The 18,741-nt window shown below is 39.9% G+C and overlaps 3 non-coding genes across 3 annotated transcripts; all 3 read left to right on the top strand.

Moving 5' to 3' along the window:
* The first annotated feature begins 1,771 nt into the window (after positions 1 to 1,771).
* On the top strand, positions 1,772 to 1,889 carry LOC145997641 (U5 spliceosomal RNA). Its single transcript, XR_014443039.1, has one exon. It is a non-coding gene; the product is annotated as a U5 spliceosomal RNA (small nuclear RNA).
* Positions 1,890 to 3,445: 1,556 nt separating this feature from the next.
* Positions 3,446 to 3,563, top strand: LOC145997595 (U5 spliceosomal RNA). The gene has a single exon (XR_014442996.1). It is a non-coding gene; the product is annotated as a U5 spliceosomal RNA (small nuclear RNA).
* An 11,520-nt stretch (positions 3,564 to 15,083) lies between these two features.
* On the top strand, positions 15,084 to 15,201 carry LOC145997741 (U5 spliceosomal RNA). The gene has a single exon (XR_014443136.1). It is a non-coding gene; the product is annotated as a U5 spliceosomal RNA (small nuclear RNA).
* Positions 15,202 to 18,741: the final 3,540 nt, after the last annotated feature.

Below are 18,741 nucleotides of genomic sequence, written 5' to 3'. Positions count from 1 at the left end.
CAGACATGCATCTCGTGGTATACATAGAAAGGCAATGACCTAATACCATGTGTCATGTATTGATCTTGTATAACAAACTGGGACAGATATAAACCTGACTCTAAATATGAGTGGATTACAACAAACAAGCAAGATGTGTCAAATATCAGACCTGTATGAGGAGCACTGCAACAACACATCTGTACTCTTCAACCACTCTCACAATACTAACTGATATGTAATGCAAAAGCTCTTGCCTTATAATTTGTTGCATAATATTGGGTAATAATTTGTTGCACAACATAATGCAAAAGCTCTTGCCTTATAATTTGTTGCATAATATTGGGTAATAATTTGTTGCACAACATGATGCAATAGAAGTAGACCAGAAGTAAACATGTGTGTGTGTGTGTGGGTGTGTGTGAACTAAAACCGGAAGTGGACCGGAAGTAAATATGTGTGGGTGTGGGTGGGTAAGGGTTTTATGAGCATCTTGGCTTAATTTTAAGTGTTGCCAAAACAATATCAAGAGGGGTATTTTATTGACAAGCTTATGGACAACAATCTCACACATGTAGCTTTTGTAAGTGTAGCCAAATCAATCTGAGGGGGCTCATCATTTCACGGGAAATTCCCGAGGGCTTTTATACAAAAATCTTGGGTTAGACAGAGTAACACACTTGAGCAATAAGCTGATATGGACATCTTGAGCTAGTTTTAAGTGTAACCAAATCTGCCTGAGAGGGGCTCATCATTTATCGCCCCAGTAATAGTACCAATACAACTACTCTACCACGTGGACTCAGTGGGGCCTGGCAACTGTGGATTAGTTGGAGCTTCTCGAACAGCGTACAGGCGAGATTTAAGACTAACATAAATGTGTATTTTAAGAAGTTAGTCAAGCGTTTGCTTGTAATATGAACACAATCAAACCTTGGATGTTCAACAGATACCTTGTTATTCATTATTGTTAAAAAAATGTCATCTCCGCATTTTGTTTTAAGAGTTTTATTTTTTAAAAAATATATATCCTTTTCCACAATTCAACATTAAAAGCATGTTAAAACAAAGAAAAAAAACACAAATTTTGAAACCCTGTACGGAAGTAACATTGCGAAAATGAAGTCGTTAGCGAAAGATAGGAAATTTTGGAACACAAAATTCCTTTTACTTATTTCTTTCTCTCTAATTTACAATTGTCGAAATGTAACTTGCTTTGATGCCGAGAATTATTACGTTAAGTAATTTCCACATAACTATCTTGTTTTATATTCATGGCTATTGCCCAATCTATACTAAATTTGGAGATTCCATCACTTCATATATACGTGCAAGAATCGCATGACATGAAAGTGACTCGTCACAACCGTAATAACAGCGGTAATTTTCTTTCTTGCTTCGGTTTGGTTTCTTTACGAAACATTATTAAGCATGCCTGTGGGAGAAACCCGAATGTGTAATCGTCTTGCACATGAGAACAGGTAAACTGAAAATTCTTCGTGAAATGGAATTTGTTGCCAAAGTTCAACTTCACACTAGTTGAAATAGTGGCCGAGAGATGGCAGAATTTGCTGTCGGTTTATAATTTGTGTACGTTGGTCCGTGCACATGGCGCAAATTAGAAATCGGCACGGATTTATATCCTTATCCTCTCGTTTTAAGAACGAAAATCACACAAAACGAGGTTTTATGTTTCGGCAAGTAAAACGGCAATTTCCTACGGAACCTACACGTTCCCATGAGCAGTGAATTGAACTGCAACATATGCTAGGAAAAATTGGTGGCCTGGAAACAACTCTGGTTTCCCTTCATACGCAAAAATCTTTCGCCTTTTACTAAAGATTTCCGTGGAGGGGAACAACAAACGAGTCTAATATTATTTTTTCTAAATGCTTGGTACAAACTGAGCCCGATTAGCAAACACAACGAAAACTGTATGTGGAAATGTGTGCTCTTGCTCAGCTTGATAATCTCTCACCTTCTAAAATTTGCAGGCAGGAGGATCTGTATGGGCGCTTGCTGCTAAATTTCCAAATACTCTTGTCATTTCACAACGAAGCCGAACATGGAAATGACTTCACAGGGATGATTGTATGGAAACAGAGTTAGCATGATCAAAACAAAGTGTTTTAAACAATATGTTTTCTCCGTTGAAAACATATTTCTTTGTTTATTTCAAATGTTTAAACAAATCGTTTGAAACATGTTTCTTTTCAGATTTGTTTAAAACACATTTTGATACTTGACGTTTGATAGTTTGTGATTATTTGTGTGTTTTGTAACTACGCCTTTTCTTTAAATGTGTACCGTTCTCTTCATTGTGCATTAGAATCTGCTCAGTGGTTCAAAATGTACATCAAATAACACACATATGGTGATGAATACCGTAGGCCACGTTTAAAATTCATGGCTATGATTTATGAAGATGTTTAAGATTTAGTTCCATACACGATGATAATTAATCAGAAGCTACCACTTGGACTCAGTGGGGCCTGGAAACTGTGGATTAGTTGGAGCTTCTCGAACAGCGTACAGGCGAGATTTAAGACTAACATAAATGTGTAGTTTAAGAAGTTAGTCAAGCGTTTGCTTGTAATATGAACACAATCAATCCTTGGATGTTCTACAGATACATTATTTTTCATTACTCTTAAAAAAATGTCATCTTGGCATTTTGTTTAAAAGTTTTATTTCTTTAAAAAAATATATATCCTTTTCGACAAATCAACATTAAAAGCATGTTAAAACAAACAAAAGAACACAAATTTGCCAAACCTGTATGGAAGTAACATTGTGAAAAAGAAGTCGTTAGCTTATGATAGGAAATTTTGGAACACAAAATTCCTTTTACCTATTTCTTTCTCTCTAATTTACAATTGTCGAAATGTAACTTGCTTTGATGCCGAGGATTATTACGTTAAGTAATTTCCACGGAAATATCTTGTTTTGTATTCATGGCTATTGCCCAATCTATAGTAAATTTCGAGATTCCATCACTACATATATACGTGCAAGAATCGCATGACATGAAAGTGACCCGTCACAACCGAAATAACTGCGGTAATTTTCTTTCTTGCTTCGGTTTGGTTTCTTTACGAAACATTATTAAGCTTGCCTGTGGGAGAAACCCGAAAGTGTAATCGTCTTGTATATGAGAACAGGTAAACTGAAAATTCTACGTGAAATGGAATTTGTTGCCAAGTCCCCACTAGTTGAAATGGTGGCCGAGAGATGGCAGAATTTGCTGTCGGTTTATCATTTGTGTACGTTGGTCCGTGCACATGACGCAAATTAGAAATCGGCACGGATTTATATCCTTATTCTCTCGTTTTAAGAAACGAAAATTACACAAAACGAGGTTTTATGTTTCAACAAGTAAAACAGCAATTTCCTACGGAACCTACACGTTCCCATGAGCAGTGAATTGAACTGCAACATAGGCTAGGAAAAATTGGTGGCCTGGAAACAACTCTGGTTTCCCTTCATACGCAAAAATCTTTCGCCTTTTACTAAAGATTTCCGTGGAGGGGAACAACAAACGAGTCTAATATTATTTTTTATAAAGGCTTGGTACAAACTGAGCCCGATTAGCAAACACAACGAAAACTGTAGGTGGAAATGTGTGCTCTTGCTCAGCTTGATGATCTCTCACCTTCTGAAATTTGCAGGCAGGAGGATCTGTATGGGCGCTTGCTGGTAAATTTCCAAATGCTCTTGTCATTTCACAACGAAGCCGAACATGGAAATGACTTCACAGGGAGGATTGTATGGGAACAGAGTTAGCATGATCAAAACAAAGTGTTTTAAACAATATGTTTTCTCCGTTTAAAACATATTTCTTTGTTTATTTCAAATGTTTAAACAAAGCGTTTGAAACATGTTTCTTTTCAGATTTGTTTAAAACACATTTTGATATTTGACGTTTGATAGTTTGTGATTATTTGTGTGTTTTGTAACTACGCGTTTTCTTTAATTGAGTATCATTGATACGCCTTGTTTATTTTGGTGATATGTAATATGTTATTCGTTTTCTGTTAATTTCACATTTGATTTATTTGTTAGTTTCAATACTGTTGTTTGATATTTTGATATTGGCTTAAATTTGTAATTTTAATTGTACATTTGTTACACGCAATATCGGAAGCGGAAGTCATTTCCGGTTTGTGAAGATGTGTAGAACTGTCCAATCTTTTATTGATTCGGTTGCGAGGACAACAGTGCAAAAAATAAAGAAATAAGTTGAGTTGCGGAAGATGACGTCTATTTTGTGAAAAACGCTGTTTTAAAGAAAAAGCAGCAACTTAATTCAAAAGTGATTGTGTTGGTGAATATTGTTATTAATTTGCAGTGATTGTTTAAAGGTAAAATGTTTTATTAAATTTGTAAAATAGTAAGAAGCTAATTTTTTGTTCAAATCGTTTCGTCCTGAGAATCAAGTGTAGTATACATTAAGGTGAGTCTCATAACTCCGCCGCACAGGGAGATTGGGTAACTACCGTGACGTAGTAATCCGTGATCCAGTGGCGAACACCTGAAAGGAACGTCACAGGTAAAATTGGCGACCAACGTGAAGGCCCCGATGATGTAAAAGGATAAATGTAACTGTAATATCGTGTGAAAAAACGTGTGTTTTGTGCAGTGTGAAGTCATGAGGAAATTGTCGAGCGTTACAAAGTCTGATAACACATAGATGTAAGTCATGTGATTGATTTTGCAGAGATATCAAGGTATGAGTAGGAAAATTTTGAGAAGCAAGAGCAAGAAGAAAATGGATAAATTGAGTTGTTGTGATGATAAAGATAAGCCCTTGGACGAAATATTTCAGTGCAGGAAATGCGAGGCGTATTTCCATTTAGGGTGTGCAAATTTGCCAATATCCAAAGAATTTCTTTCTGATGGTGACTTAGTTTGTAAAAATTGCAAATCGCATAGTGCTACTTTAAATATGGAGGTACTTTGTGGCTGGTTAAAGAGAATTGAAGAAGGAAGGAAAGAAGATCAGAATGAAATGATAAAGAGGTTTGAAGAAGGAAGGAAAGAAGATCAGAATGAAATGATAAAGAGGTTTGAGAAAATGGAAGAAGGAAGGCTAGAAGATAAGAATGAATTGAGGAAGATCATTGAAGAAGGAAGGAAAGAAGATCAGAATGAAATGATAAAGAGGTTTGAGAAAATGGAAGAAGGAAGGCTAGAAGATAAGAATGAATTGAGGAAGATGATAGAAGAAGGACGGAAAGAGGATAAAAAGGAACTGATGAAGATTATTGAAGACGGAAGAAACGAAACTAAAGTAGCTTTCAGGAACTTAGAGGAGGTATTTAGGAATGATAAGGAGGAAATGATGACGAGAATGAAAGCAGACCGAGAAGAATTGATGAAGAAGATTGAGGATGAGCGGAAAGATGATAAAAATGAAATGATGAAAGTAATAGAAGACAGAAAACAAGAAAACAAAGAAGAATTGGAAGCTGTGCGATGTGATTTGTTAAAACAAATTGATGAAGGGAGAGATGCTCTAAATAAGATAGAAGAAGTCTGGGAAGTAGACAGACGAAAAGTAATGAATGAATTGGACACCGTAAGGGCAAGGATAGAATCCGTCGTGGATCAGCAAAGTACTTCAAGGAATTTGTGTATGCAGGACAGTGAGAAGATGAATAAGGAAATTAACCAGAAGTTCTATTTTATGGAGGAATTCCTTTTAGGGAAGTTGGAGAGATTACATTTAGAATCTGTGCAAGGATATCCAGGAATGACTGCTGGAAATACTGGCAGATCTGTGGAAAATATTCGATGGGTGAGAGATGATAATGACCCTTTGATTTCCGGTATATCTTCAACAGAATCTGTATCTTCTGCTGAATTGGTGACTAAAAGGAACCGTAAGAGGAGAAGACGTATCCAAAGTACAAAAGGGATACCCAGAGAAGATATTGATAAATCTCCTGATGTCTCTCATAGTCCATCTCACACTGGACATTTTTTTAGAATGTCGGATATTAACTCTCTGAGCAAATTTACCGGAGAAATAAATTCCATATCAGCGGAGCGTTATCTGGAAGAACTGAAAACGTCCATGGACATAATGAAAATGCCTATGCACTATAGATTAAAGGTGCTTCCTTCTGTAATGAAAGGGAAAGCTAAAGCCTGGTTTATTGCCAACGAGAGAAGGTGGAAGTCTTTTGAACAATTTTGTGCCGCGTTTAAAAAACAGTATGCCTCTGCAGAAGCGAAGCAGAGAGAGATCCAGATTTTAAGAAACAGAAGATATTCCAGATCCTCAGGTCTTTCTATGGAGGATTATTGTTGGGACGTCTACGGGTCATACTGTAACTTGGTCGAACGTGTGGACCAAACAGAAGTGTTAAGTTTAATTATTCATCAGCTCCCATACAGAATACGGCAGCTAGTATTAACAAGAGATCCTCGAAACATTGACCAGTTGACCAACTTCTTGGGGAAGTACGAAGCCTCAGAACAGATAGATGGGTGGAGAGGCGACGGAAATAAAGCAGAAGAAAGGAGACCTAACCAACCTCGAGTTCGCAGAGTACAGATGACAACTTCTACTAATAATCCTGGAGGATCCCGCAGCGCAGAGAGCGGAAATGGGAAGGAACCAATCACCAGAGAAGGACAGCGATTCCCGGGTGGAAGGTGGAAGAATAGAAACTGGACAAGTAACAGACTTTATAGAAGGACTACGCCGTACACAAATAGTTGGAGAGGAGATCAAAGAGCTCCAGAACGAAAAGAGTGTGCAATACAGACGGAAGAGCTACCTTCCAGTAATCTTAGAGTTACAGCGTCGCCATGGGAAATTAACTGCAATGAAGTTCTGGGTTTAGCCCAGCGCCCGTTGTAAGCGGTACTCTTACGCTTGCAATGAAGGGCATGCAAGTACAAGAAAGCGACGAAAGTGAAGACCCATTCCTAACAGAACATCCGTTAGAAGTATTGTACTTGAATATCGAAGCCACTCCTCTAAATTATTTAAAAATTAGAAAGACGATAATGGAAGAAGATAGGGATAATGTGAAGAAACCTGAAATTTCAGTGGAGGTATTAGGATTCCAAATAAAATGTACTCTGGACACGGGTAGCGAATGTACCCTTATGAATTATAATATTTGGCTTCAAGTACGAGAGCGATTACCAGGTCTTAAATTGCAGAAGTGTCCAGGCGTAATATTAAAAGATTTTGCTGGAAAAGAAAGATCACGGATAGCTGGTTGCAGGCGAATAAATTTTGAAATTGGCGGTTGTATATTTGAAGAATTAGTATATGTGGTCAAGTGCTTAGAAGCTGACTTATTATTTGGTTATCCTTTCCTTCGAAGATACAAAGTCACTCTGGATGCAGGCGCTGAAAAATTGTATCTGATCAATGGCGGACACACACTAGAGCAACATTTACTTCCTAACGCTGGAGATTCAGAGAAGGGCGAGTCGCGGGAGAAGACAGCCTTAATACAGTGTACGAAAGCGGAGGAAGAAGCTAACGCTGATGAGTGGACTGCAACAGAATCAGACATAAGAGATAAAGCCTTTGCTTCAGTTGTTTTGAGAGTTGAGGAAAAGGAGCAGCTATTTAATTTATTGTTGAAATATAGAAGAATATTCGCCGACAAGCCAGGATTATCTAGGAATTCTATCTGTGAAATAAATCTAACCAGTGAAGAACCTGTTTACTCCAATCCTTATCCTGTTCCGTTGTCCAAGAGGAAAAAGTTGGAAGGAGAATTATTGAAGTGGCAAGAGAAGAAAGAAATGTTTGATCTATGGAGAAAAAGAAGGAAGAAGAAAACAGTTCAGAAAACAAAAATAAACCGCTTGTAAAACACTCTATCAAATAAGCTTGCATGTGAAGATGTGAAGTACGTGTTATCAAATTTATATGAAAATCTATCTTTTGGTTGCATTATGAAGGTTGAATAGTATATTCCATCATAGAAACTAATCGTCGAGAGTCCTGCACATTCTTTAAAGAACATGGATAAAGAAGAGTTTACAAAGCCATATAATTATTCAGATAATGCTTGGCTTGTGTACATGATTTGGATACAACTTGAATTTCATTTCCTGTAATGATTATTATTAAACCGAAAGAGGGCTGACGTTAGGTATAATTCCCAGAAGAATTAGAAGTTCACAATGTTGATAATTTAGTTCCAGCAGACCAATCTGAGAATGAATGGCGACGTCGAAGGGAAAGGACAGCCATAGTTGAAAATGATAAAGGTCCAATAGGGAACAAATGTATAATTTTATGTGAGACTTCAATGTCAATAATTAAGTTTAAGCCCAGAACAATTTCAGAAGTAAAACGTTTGGAAATACAAATGTTTAGGAAATGTATAGTTAGATGAAGAACAAGCTGTTAATGTTAAGAAGCTCTTAGAAGATGTGGAAAGGATGGTGAAAGAAAGAAAAGAAGTTCTACACAAAGCAAGAGAACAGATAGTTTGAAGATTTGTTTTTATGATTAAAAAATGTAGGATCATATGAATTTTCTTAGAGCGAGTTTGCATGAAGAGTGAAGAGTTCTGAAGTAAGCTCGAAAAAGTTTATTCTATAAAGAAAATTTCCTTCATGTACATTGCGTCAATTTTCTTTGTTTGTATGGGAGGAGAACTTGATACGCCTTGTTTATTTTGGTGATATGTAATATGTTATTCGTTTTCTGTTAATTTCACATTTGATTTATTTGTTAGTTTCAATACTGTTGTTTGATATTTTGATATTGGCTTAAATTTGTAATTTTAATTGTACATTTGTTACACGCAATATCGGAAGCGGAAGTCATTTCCGGTTTGTGAAGATGTGTAGAACTGTTAAATCTTTTATTGATTCGGTTGCGAGGACAACAGTGCAAAAAGATAAAGAAATAAGTTGAGTTGCGGAAGATGACGTCTATTTTGTGAAAAACGCTGTTTTAAAGAAAAAGCAGCAACTTAATTCAAAAGTGATTGTGTTGGTGAATATTGTTATTAATTTGCAGTGATTGTTTAAAGGTAAAATGTTTTATTAAATTTGTAAAATAGTAAGAAGCTAATTTTTTGTTCAAATCGTTTCGTCCTGAGAATCAAGTGTAGTATACATTAAGGTGAGTCTCATAACTCCGCCGCACAGGGAGATTGGGTAACTACCGTGACGTAGTAATCCGTGATCCAGTGGCGAACACCAGAAAGGAACGTCACATCATTCTCTTTATTGTGCATTAGAATCTGCTCAGTTTTTTTTTTTCTTCGAAGTCAGGACTTTTCATGTCCAGCATATTGTTTATTGAACTGGGATGTGGGTTGTTTACATAGTGAATGTGTACAGGAACATTGATAATTACAATTACATTACTGTTTCCTGCTACTGTCGCAGGAGACAGGTCGTGCGTATGTGCCCAACATATACAACTAACTACAAACAATACATACAAGATATACAATAATTAATCATGATAATTTACATGAAATTTAATTACAAGCACAAGTGCACATAGTATACATTTGTTAAAAACCATGTGAAGAGATTACTTAGGTTCCCTAGGATCTGAGTGTGGTTCACTTTGTCATGGTCGAGTTAGAGGTACCTTACGCCGTCGGGGACGGAGTGTCCCGATGGAGTTTATCAGTGGATTGGTGTGGGCTCGAACCTTGGCCCATATGCGTTGTTTGGCGATTTGGAGCGTCTCCTCTATCATTGGATATTGCAGATCATCATGAATCTGTGTGATACGGGTGTCCATGGGGTAGGACCCAATCATGCGTAGCGCTCTGTTCTGCACAATCTGGATCTTGTTGTGGTGGGTCTGTGCCATCTGGGTCCATACCGGGCTGGCATAGAGTAGAATCGGCCGAACCATCGAAGTGAACACATGGAGGCGAGTGGCAAAAGGAAGAGTGTGCGCACGTAGCAGTGGAGATAGGTAGCCAAGACGCATGCGTGCGCGCTTGCAGGCCGCATCTGTGTGAGGTCCAAATTTCAGTCGTCTGTCCAGGAGGACACCCAGATATTTCACTTGATCACGATGAGGCACTCGGCGTCTGAAGAGGGTGACTCGAGCTCGTTCTGGTACGGGGCCCAAGCCGAAGACCGTAACAAAGCTCTTCTCCGGGTTTATCCTGATCTTCCATTTTGTGGCCGATTTCTCAAAACGGGTGGTGTACTTCTTCAGTTTGTCTTCGCAGTTTTCGAGACGTTTGTCCCAGACAAATACTGCCGTATCGTCGGCATACGTGGCTTTCATGCCTGTTTCAGGTGTTGGAATGTCAGCTGCGTAGAGTGCAAACAGAAGAGGGGAAAGCACTGCACCTTGCGGAACGCCGGCCAGAATGGGGCGTGAAGATGACTGGTGGCCGTTAATCGTGGTAACAAAACTTCTCCCGAAGAGGAAACTGGACAAGATCTGACAGTATGTGGTCGGAATGTGCATTCGGTGGAGTTTGTACAAAAGCCCGTGGAGCCACACACTGTCAAAGGCCTTTTGCACGTCCATGAAGAGACCTAGTACTTTCTGTCTGCTGTCGAGTTTGACCGCCACTGTATCCACCACACGTAACAGTTGTTCCGTTGTACCGTGATGTAACCGGAAGCCAAATTGGTGGTCAGGTAACAGGTGATGAAGGTCGCAAAAGTGTGCCAGTCTGGTTCGAAGTACTCGTTCGAACGTCTTCCCCACATGGGTCAGGAGGCTGATTGGTCTATAGTTGTTCAGTTCTTGCGGGTTTTTACCCGGTTTAGGAATGGCGATTACCTTTGCTAGTTTCCAGTCTCGTGGGAAGTAACAAAGGCGAAGCATGTTTGTGAAGAGTTTGGCTAAGAACACGTAGCCTTTTCTTGTCAGGTGTTTGAGCGCTTCTGCAGGAACACGATCGATGCCTGGGGCCGAGCGAGATTTCATCAGACGAGTCGTTGCATACACTTCTCGGGGGGTGACATGAGGCACGTCGAGACCGAGTGGCATGCGTTTTAGGGCGTGTAGTCCCTCAGTTACCAAACGTGTTGTGGAGGAGCCATCCCGCAAGTCACTGTTGGGGGTGAAACTCTGGGCGAAGTGGTCAGCCATCAATTCGGCCTGCTCCTGAGGATCAAGGACTGGACCATGTTGTGTGGTTATTGCGGAAAGACGCTTTATCCTTGCTGGTCAGCGATCGCGTCAGCTTCCAAAAGGAAGGATCCATTGGTGAAAGGTTGCGAAGTTTGTTGTCCCATCTTGCAACACGATCCCGAAGAAGGAATTGGTGAAGATGCCTTCCTATGAGGGTCCATTCCGCATAATGTGGCAAGTATTGAGTTCTCTGCCATCTTCGGATCGCCCATCGTGTTAATTTCAGCAGGATGAAGAGCACCGGGGATGCTGTCGTGGCCACAGGGTCAGGCTTCGTGCGGGTGTTTCTCTTCCAGGCGTCTACCAGTACGTTGGAAAAATGGAAAATAGCCATGTCGATCTGCCGAGGGGATCGCAGTGGGATACTGAGGTCGAGTTGGTGATGTGTTTCTCGACGGAAGTTGTTCCAGTCAGTAATGTGTTCCTGGAGGGGACGGAATCGCTGGCAATAAACTCCCTGTGCGATGGAAGCAAAGACTGGCAGGTGGTCGGAAAGAAGATTTGTTTCCACGTAGGGGGTGGTGCTGTAACCGACTCCTTTCGTAAGGACGACATCTAAGACATCTGGCTGACCTCGTCCTCTTGGGTAGAAGGTGGGGTCAAGTGGAGCGCTGATGGAAAACTCCGTTTGCGGAAGAAGATCATAAAGTCTGTTTCCAGCTGGGTTAGCCACTCTGCTGTTCCAGGAAGTATGTTTGGCATTGATGTCTCCCCCTATCACTACGTGTTGGCCAAGGGACTCTAGTTGCAAGATGTCCTCTTCGTGGAAGGGCACCCGCGGTAAACGGTAGGCTGCGACAAGGATGAGGTCGGAGGTTTTGGTTTTGAGTTGAATGGCCAGGACTTCGAGGGAGGTCATCACAGGGGTGGCTATTTGCGCGGCTGGAATGCCCTTGCGCAGCAGTATCATTAATCCACCTTTCTGTTGTCCTTGACGATCTAGGCGAAAAATTCTGTAATGAGGGAGTCTCCAATCCAGATGAGGCTTGAGGTGTGTTTCATTGATCAGTGCTGCGGTGATGTTCTTGGAGTTAAGTAGTTGACTAAATTCCTGGGTTTGTTTTTTTATCCCGTCAGCGTTGAAGATGAGCAGGTTCATTTGAGTAAGATACGATTGTCTATTAAAAGCAGCCATCTTCTTGCATTTCGATCAATGTTTGGATGACTGCCGTGATCATATTCATACCAGTCGAAGCCTGTCTAAGTTTTTGCAGACCCCTCTTAATATGTGTCCAGATTTTGGAGAGGTTCCATTTTGACATTGTGTCGAGGAAGGAGGTGAAGTCTTGATTGGAGGCAGCTTCTTCTTCTCGTCGTTTGTTAGTTTGGCCTCGTAACGCAGCTTGTGCCCTCCCTGCGTAGGATTGCGGCTGCGATTTTGTGATAGGTGCAGCAGGAATCTGAGCAGGGCGAGCTGTGGCGGAGGTCGAGGTGCTTGGATTGGGTTGAGAAGGTGTGGGTTGACGATTTCTCTGTCTATATTGTTCCATTTCTATGAACACTTTGCATCCACGGAAATTGGCGGGATGGTCTCCATTACAGTTGACGCACTTTGCAGGTCGTTTGCGGTCTTTTTTGGAGCACTCGGCAGTTGGATGATTCATCGCGCACTTCACACATCTGGGGGTGGCGTTGCAAGAGGATGCGGTATGCCCGAGCCGTTGGCAACGGTAACATTGAATGATGGAAGGTTGTTGATAAGGTGCGATGTGTACGTGATAGTACGATATGAACTCTACTTTATATACACTTGATGAGTTCGGCCCCCTATGGAGAGAGGCTAGAAATACCGGCATTCGCTTCCGCGAATTTGTCTTGGCGTCATATTTGTACATCTGCTAGACAGATTCAACATCAAAGTTCTGTTCACGAAGGGACTGCACAATCGTCTCACAGCTGTAATCGATGGGTAGGTTGTAAAGTACCACTTTCAGCGGCCGATTTTGCCGTTGAGGGGCAATTGCAAATTCGATTTGTTTTTATCGCATGTAAGCAGTAAGTTTGTCAAAGTCTGTTTTACAGCGACACTGGATTCGAATGTTGTTCATGGTGATGCGAACTCTTAGCGGGTGAATGCCGGTGCGAGCAACGGCATCACCTACTAATCTATTAGCTTCTGCCTGGTTATAGACGAAGATAGGTGGAACCCGAATCCCTGGGGTGGCGGGCGGTAGGTCCAGGTCGTCGGGTTCGACCTGCATGTTGTCATCGTGAAGGTTGTCCTTATCGGGTGCTTGGATGGTGGAATTGGATAATCCTTCGAACATGTTTGAAGTCTGGACGGTGAATGCCGGTGGTAAGACTGAATCTTCTTTCCCGGCAGATTTGTGCTGCACGAGCTGGTATCCTTCAGCGTCGTATTCCGGCTTGGTTCGCTTGTTAGGCCGAGATGAATTTTCCTTGATGTCCTTCCCTTCGAGGGAAGAAGCAAGTGGAGTCTCTTGTGGCTTGTCCCGCTTGGTGGGGTTGTTCTTGGTTCGAACAGTTGATCGCTGCTGCTGTGGTGGAGAAGCAGACAGGCAGTGTGGTAATTGGGGTTGTTCATCAATGATGAGCTGGTATGCAGATCTCGAGGCATGATCTTGGTGTTGTGCATCTGGAACCATGGTGGCCCAATCTGAAGTTCGGACGAATCCTGGTGGATGCGTTCTCGTAGGGCGGCTGTTAGCGGCCCGTCCTGAGGTACTTGCAGCGTCTGACGTCTGGCTGGAAGTGCTTCCGCGGCTGGAGTGCCGCGATCTGGATCTGTCGCTGTTTCGATCAATCGATGACATCGCGGGCGCGTGCTGCGCAGGCGCGAGCGGTGAGTGACCAAGGCTTAGTTGTGCACCGTGAGGTATCCACCTTGGGAACGATTGCTCTGAGGTGCTCAGTGGTTCAAAATGTACATCAAATAAAACACATATGGTGATGAATACCGTGGGTCACGTTTAAAATTCATGGCTATGATTTATGCAGATGTTTAAGATTTAGATCCATTCACGATGATAATTAATCAGAAGCTACCACTTGTACTCAGTGGTGCCTGGAAACTGTGGATTAGTTGGAGCTTCTCGAACAGCGTACAGGCGAGATTTAAGACTAACATAAATGTGTATTTTAAGAAGTTAGTCAAGCGTTTGCTTGTAATATGAACACAATCAATCCTTGGATGTTCTACAGATACATCATTTTTCATTATTCTTAAAAAATGTCATCTTGGAATTTTGTTTAAAAGTTTTATTTTTTTAAAAAAAATATATCCTTTTCGACAAATCAACATTAAAAGCATGTTAAAACAAACAAAAGAACACAAATTTGCCAACCCTCTATGGAAGTAACATTGTGAAAAAGAAGTCGTTAGCGTATGATAGGAAAATTTGGAACACAAAATTCCTTTTACTTATTTCTTTCTCCCTAATTTACATTTGTCGAAATGTAACTTGCTTTGATGCCGAGAATTATTACGTTAAGTAATTTCCACGGAAATATCTTGTTTTATATTCATGGCTATTGCCCAATCTATAGTAAATTTCGAGATTCCATTACTACATATATACGTGCAAGAATCGCATGACATGAAAGTGACCCGTCACAACCGAAATGACTGCGGTAATTTTCTTTCTTGCTTCGGTTTGGTTTCTTTACGAAACATTATGAAGCATGCCTGTGAGAGAAACCCGAAAGTAAAATCGTCATGTATATGAGAACAGGTAAACTGAAAATTCTACGTGAAATGGAATTTGTTGCCAAGTCCCCACTAGTTGAAATGGTGGCCGAGAGATGGCAGAATTTGCTGTCGGTTTATCATTTGTGTACGTTGGTCCGTGCACATGACGCAAATTATAAATCGGCACAGATTTATATCCTTATTCTCTCGTTTTAAGAAACGAAAATCATACAAAACGAGGTTTTATGTTTCAACAAGTAAAACAGCAATTTCCTACGGAACCTACACGTTCCCATGAGCAGTGAATTGAACTGAAACATAGGCTAGGAAAAATTGGTGGCCTGGAAACAACTCTGGTTTCCCTTCATACGGAAAAATCTTTCGCCTTTTACTAAAGATTTCCCTGGAGGGGAACAACAAACGAGTCTAATATTATTTTTTATAAAGGCTTGGTACAAACTGAGCCCGATTAGCAAACACAACGAAAACTGTAGGTGGAAATGTGTGCTCTTGCTCAGCTTGATAATCTCTCACCTTCTGAAATTTGCAGGCAGGAGGATCTGTATGGACGCTTGCTGCTAAATTTCCAAATACCCTTGTCATTTCACAACGAAGCCGAACATGGAAATGACTTCACACGGAGGATTGTATGGAAACAGAGTTAGCATGATCAAAACAAAGTGTTTTAAACAATATGTTTTCTCCGTTTAAAACATATTTCAGTAGTTGTATTTGTGCTATAACCAGGACAGGAAAGGAAGAGCCCCTCTCAAGCAGGTTTGGCTATACTTAAAACAAGCTCAACATGCCTATATGAGCTTTTTGCTCTAGTGTGGCACCCCCTCTAATCCAAGATTTTTGTAAAAAAGCCCTCATGGATTCCATGAGAAAGGAAGAGCCCTCTCAGATTTATTTGCTCATACTTACAAAAGTTGCATCAGCCAGATTGTTGTCCATAAACTTGTCAAAAATTGATATTTTTTTGGCCATACCAGAAATTAAGCCAAAAAGCTATATACACACACACATACACACCCATATACACACATATTTGCTTCCAGTTTAAGTTTAATTGAACCCCAGGTTCAATCTAATATTAAAACAATGCAATATGCAGAGACTCTCTAGAATTGCTCCGTGACTCTCTCATTTCTTGCATCATAAACATATGATTTTTCACCTATAAGAATAACACTACATATGGAGTCATCAGGTAATGCTTCATGAAATTCACAGATAATTTTAATATTTGTCCTGTCATTCACCACAACTTGTTTCCTTTTTGAAGTGTTAATTACAAACATGGGTCTCTGTGCTTTGAATTCATCTGGTGTGTAATACATGTCAGTATTGCCTGTAGTGACACGTTTGAAGGAAGAAAATGCCTCATATAATTTGAGGAAATCATTCTTGGACATGTCTAAATTGTAATTTTCTCTAGGAAAGACCTCATTTCTGCCATTTTTAAGATATATGTTCTTGATGTTGCAGTTATCAAATTTACTTGAATTTTTTTCCTGATTATTGTGTCTTCCAGTCTGAAACAATACTACCACAAAATCAGGCATGTCATATTGAATACTGGAGAATGAATTTGTAGCATCAAATTCATAATAAGAACCAGATGCGGGCTTCTGTACACATTGATATGTATAAAATTGCAGAGGAATCTGTGGATTTTTTATTATATCAGCTTTGTATTTAAGAGCATAACTGGCCTCGTATTCAACAACAGGGATTCTTAACTCCATAGTCTGAATAATGCATTTGCCTGCATCTGGTAGGGTATTGGGCAGAGCTTCCCCTGCAGGGTTTATTGCACTGTACCTCATCAAGGCATTATTATCATTGGCAGCTCTTCTAAATGTAATTCTTAACCCACCCTTCCACATAATCTCTTTGTAATCTGAGAAGAATCCCGGCAATAGGCGCATTGGGAACAACACTGTGTGGTTCTTAGATAATATCTTATCACCAGCCTCAAATCCACCGATTTTGAAGTATGAAGCCTCGGTTTTGGATAATTTTAATGTGGCCAAAGCTGTGGAGGTAATGCCGGGATAATCTATTCTGTTTATAACAACGCCATGCTTTCTGATCTCAATTTCAGAGAATAGATGCGGCACAAAATTGTCTACAAGTCTTATATTTGTATTTGCCGGATAATCTGTTCCATCGAGCTTTACATCAAATTTGATGTATAAATCTGCTCTGTGGGGGTGTATAAATCCATCCCCTACATCAAGATCAACCTCAATCTCTGTGTTGGGTTGATTTAAATTTGCAAATGTCCTCCAGTTTGGGGGGAATGATTGTAGCTCATAACTCTCAATATTTTCCATTTTCTTCTTGTATGTATTTTTATTTAAATGTTAATCTCTATGATGGCAGTTGTTGTGGCTCCAGCAAAATCAACTAATTCTTCTTTTTCATTAGTGACCATCATTCAATATAATCTATTCTATTATGGCACACAGGAAAATATAATGTTGGGGATGGATTGTAGATAATGGGCTCCATAAATTCAGAATTAGGTTTGAATGTTGCAATGATGCCTGTTTGTTTGTGAGTGCCTATGCCATTTGATTTGGTGATCATACCCTCGGCCACATTACAGTGAATATTCAGAGTCTCTATGGCCAAGAATTTAGGTATATTAATAGGAGTGTGTTTGATGGCTGGTTCAAGTTTTGTGTTGTTCTCAAAGCCTAACAGCTCTCCTATGGTACCCAGATCTACTGTTTCTGTGGCAGATACAATTTCTACCCTGTGAGTGACAGAATTTTGACTTAACACTACACCTCTGGGTAATTGAGCATTTAGAGTGGATAGATTATACTGCCCTGGAGTAATGACAATTTTTTCACCCCCTACTGCAATTGTGTTGTTGTGGTGTGTAATATTGGGGATCAGGTACATGCCATAAAATGCTCTGAGAGCTATTGTTTTGGGATATACAATATCATCATGCAATTTGAGTTTCAATATTGAATTTTGGCTGGTGAGATGAAATACCCCCATGATGTTTTAAATACCAGAAGGCTTTTTGAAAATCTTCCATTGATGGTTTATTTATTTGAGACATATATCTAAGAACAGATAAACACAAATGTCCACAATTAACATCTTTGAAATTTTGAACACGGGCATTATTGTAATAAAGATTAGGTGATTTTAGATATTTTATTAAATTTTCAGGTGGAACACCTCCAAATGAATCAAACACAAATGCCTCATTTTTTAAATATTTAAGATAACAAATCCAGTGAGTGCCTTGATTTTTGTACTCATCCAAATTAACAATGCCACACTCTTTGTTGAGTGGTTGTTCTGGCAAAGAATCAGACATGTATACACCTCTAAAATGTTTGATGCCCAATGGCTTGATTAAAGCTTCAATATCTTGGTTTGTAAGCGGCTCTTGTTTTTTTTAAACTTATTCATGGCTCTCTTAACACCTTTGCCTTGTTTCTCAATGGCCAGGTTATGGCGCCTCTGCTCATCTAATTCTGCCCTATTCTTCTTGGCATCTATTACTGTTTTTGCTATTGCAGCTGATCCCCCGGCCAAGCTCCCAACAGCCCCGAGAGCAGCTAAGATGGCAGGGATGGTAAATATAAATCCCCCCACATGTGATTTTTTTCTTGATTGCTGTAATTTTTTTAATTGGGGGGTACTAAGCAACAATTTCATACCATGCCCCTTTGCAATACAAGAATTTTTTTTCTTGCGCTGCTTTTTTGTTAAGAGACTGTCAATAGTTTTAAGAGATTTGAGACCTGCATAAGGTATTTGATACATAACACCCTTGGCCTTCATTGTAGGTTTATTATATACATATTCACAGCCCCCACCCCAGTTTTTGTTTGGTGCTCATAGCTATGGTGGTTCCCAATGCTGCTATTTTTTCACTCAAAGAAGCATCTTTGCTTACAAATCTGCCAAATGCAGCCTCTTCTAATTTCTTGTCTGCAACATGTCTCTTGTCAAGATCAGAATGTGTGTT

The sequence above is a fragment of the Lepisma saccharinum genome, chromosome 13 (assembly GCF_977018435.1).
Source record: "Lepisma saccharinum chromosome 13, izLepSacc3.1, whole genome shotgun sequence".
NCBI classification, from domain to species: Eukaryota; Metazoa; Arthropoda; class Insecta; order Zygentoma; family Lepismatidae; genus Lepisma; species Lepisma saccharinum.
The sequence above is the reverse complement of the archived record's forward strand: the minus strand, read 5'-3'. Positions and strand labels throughout refer to the sequence as shown.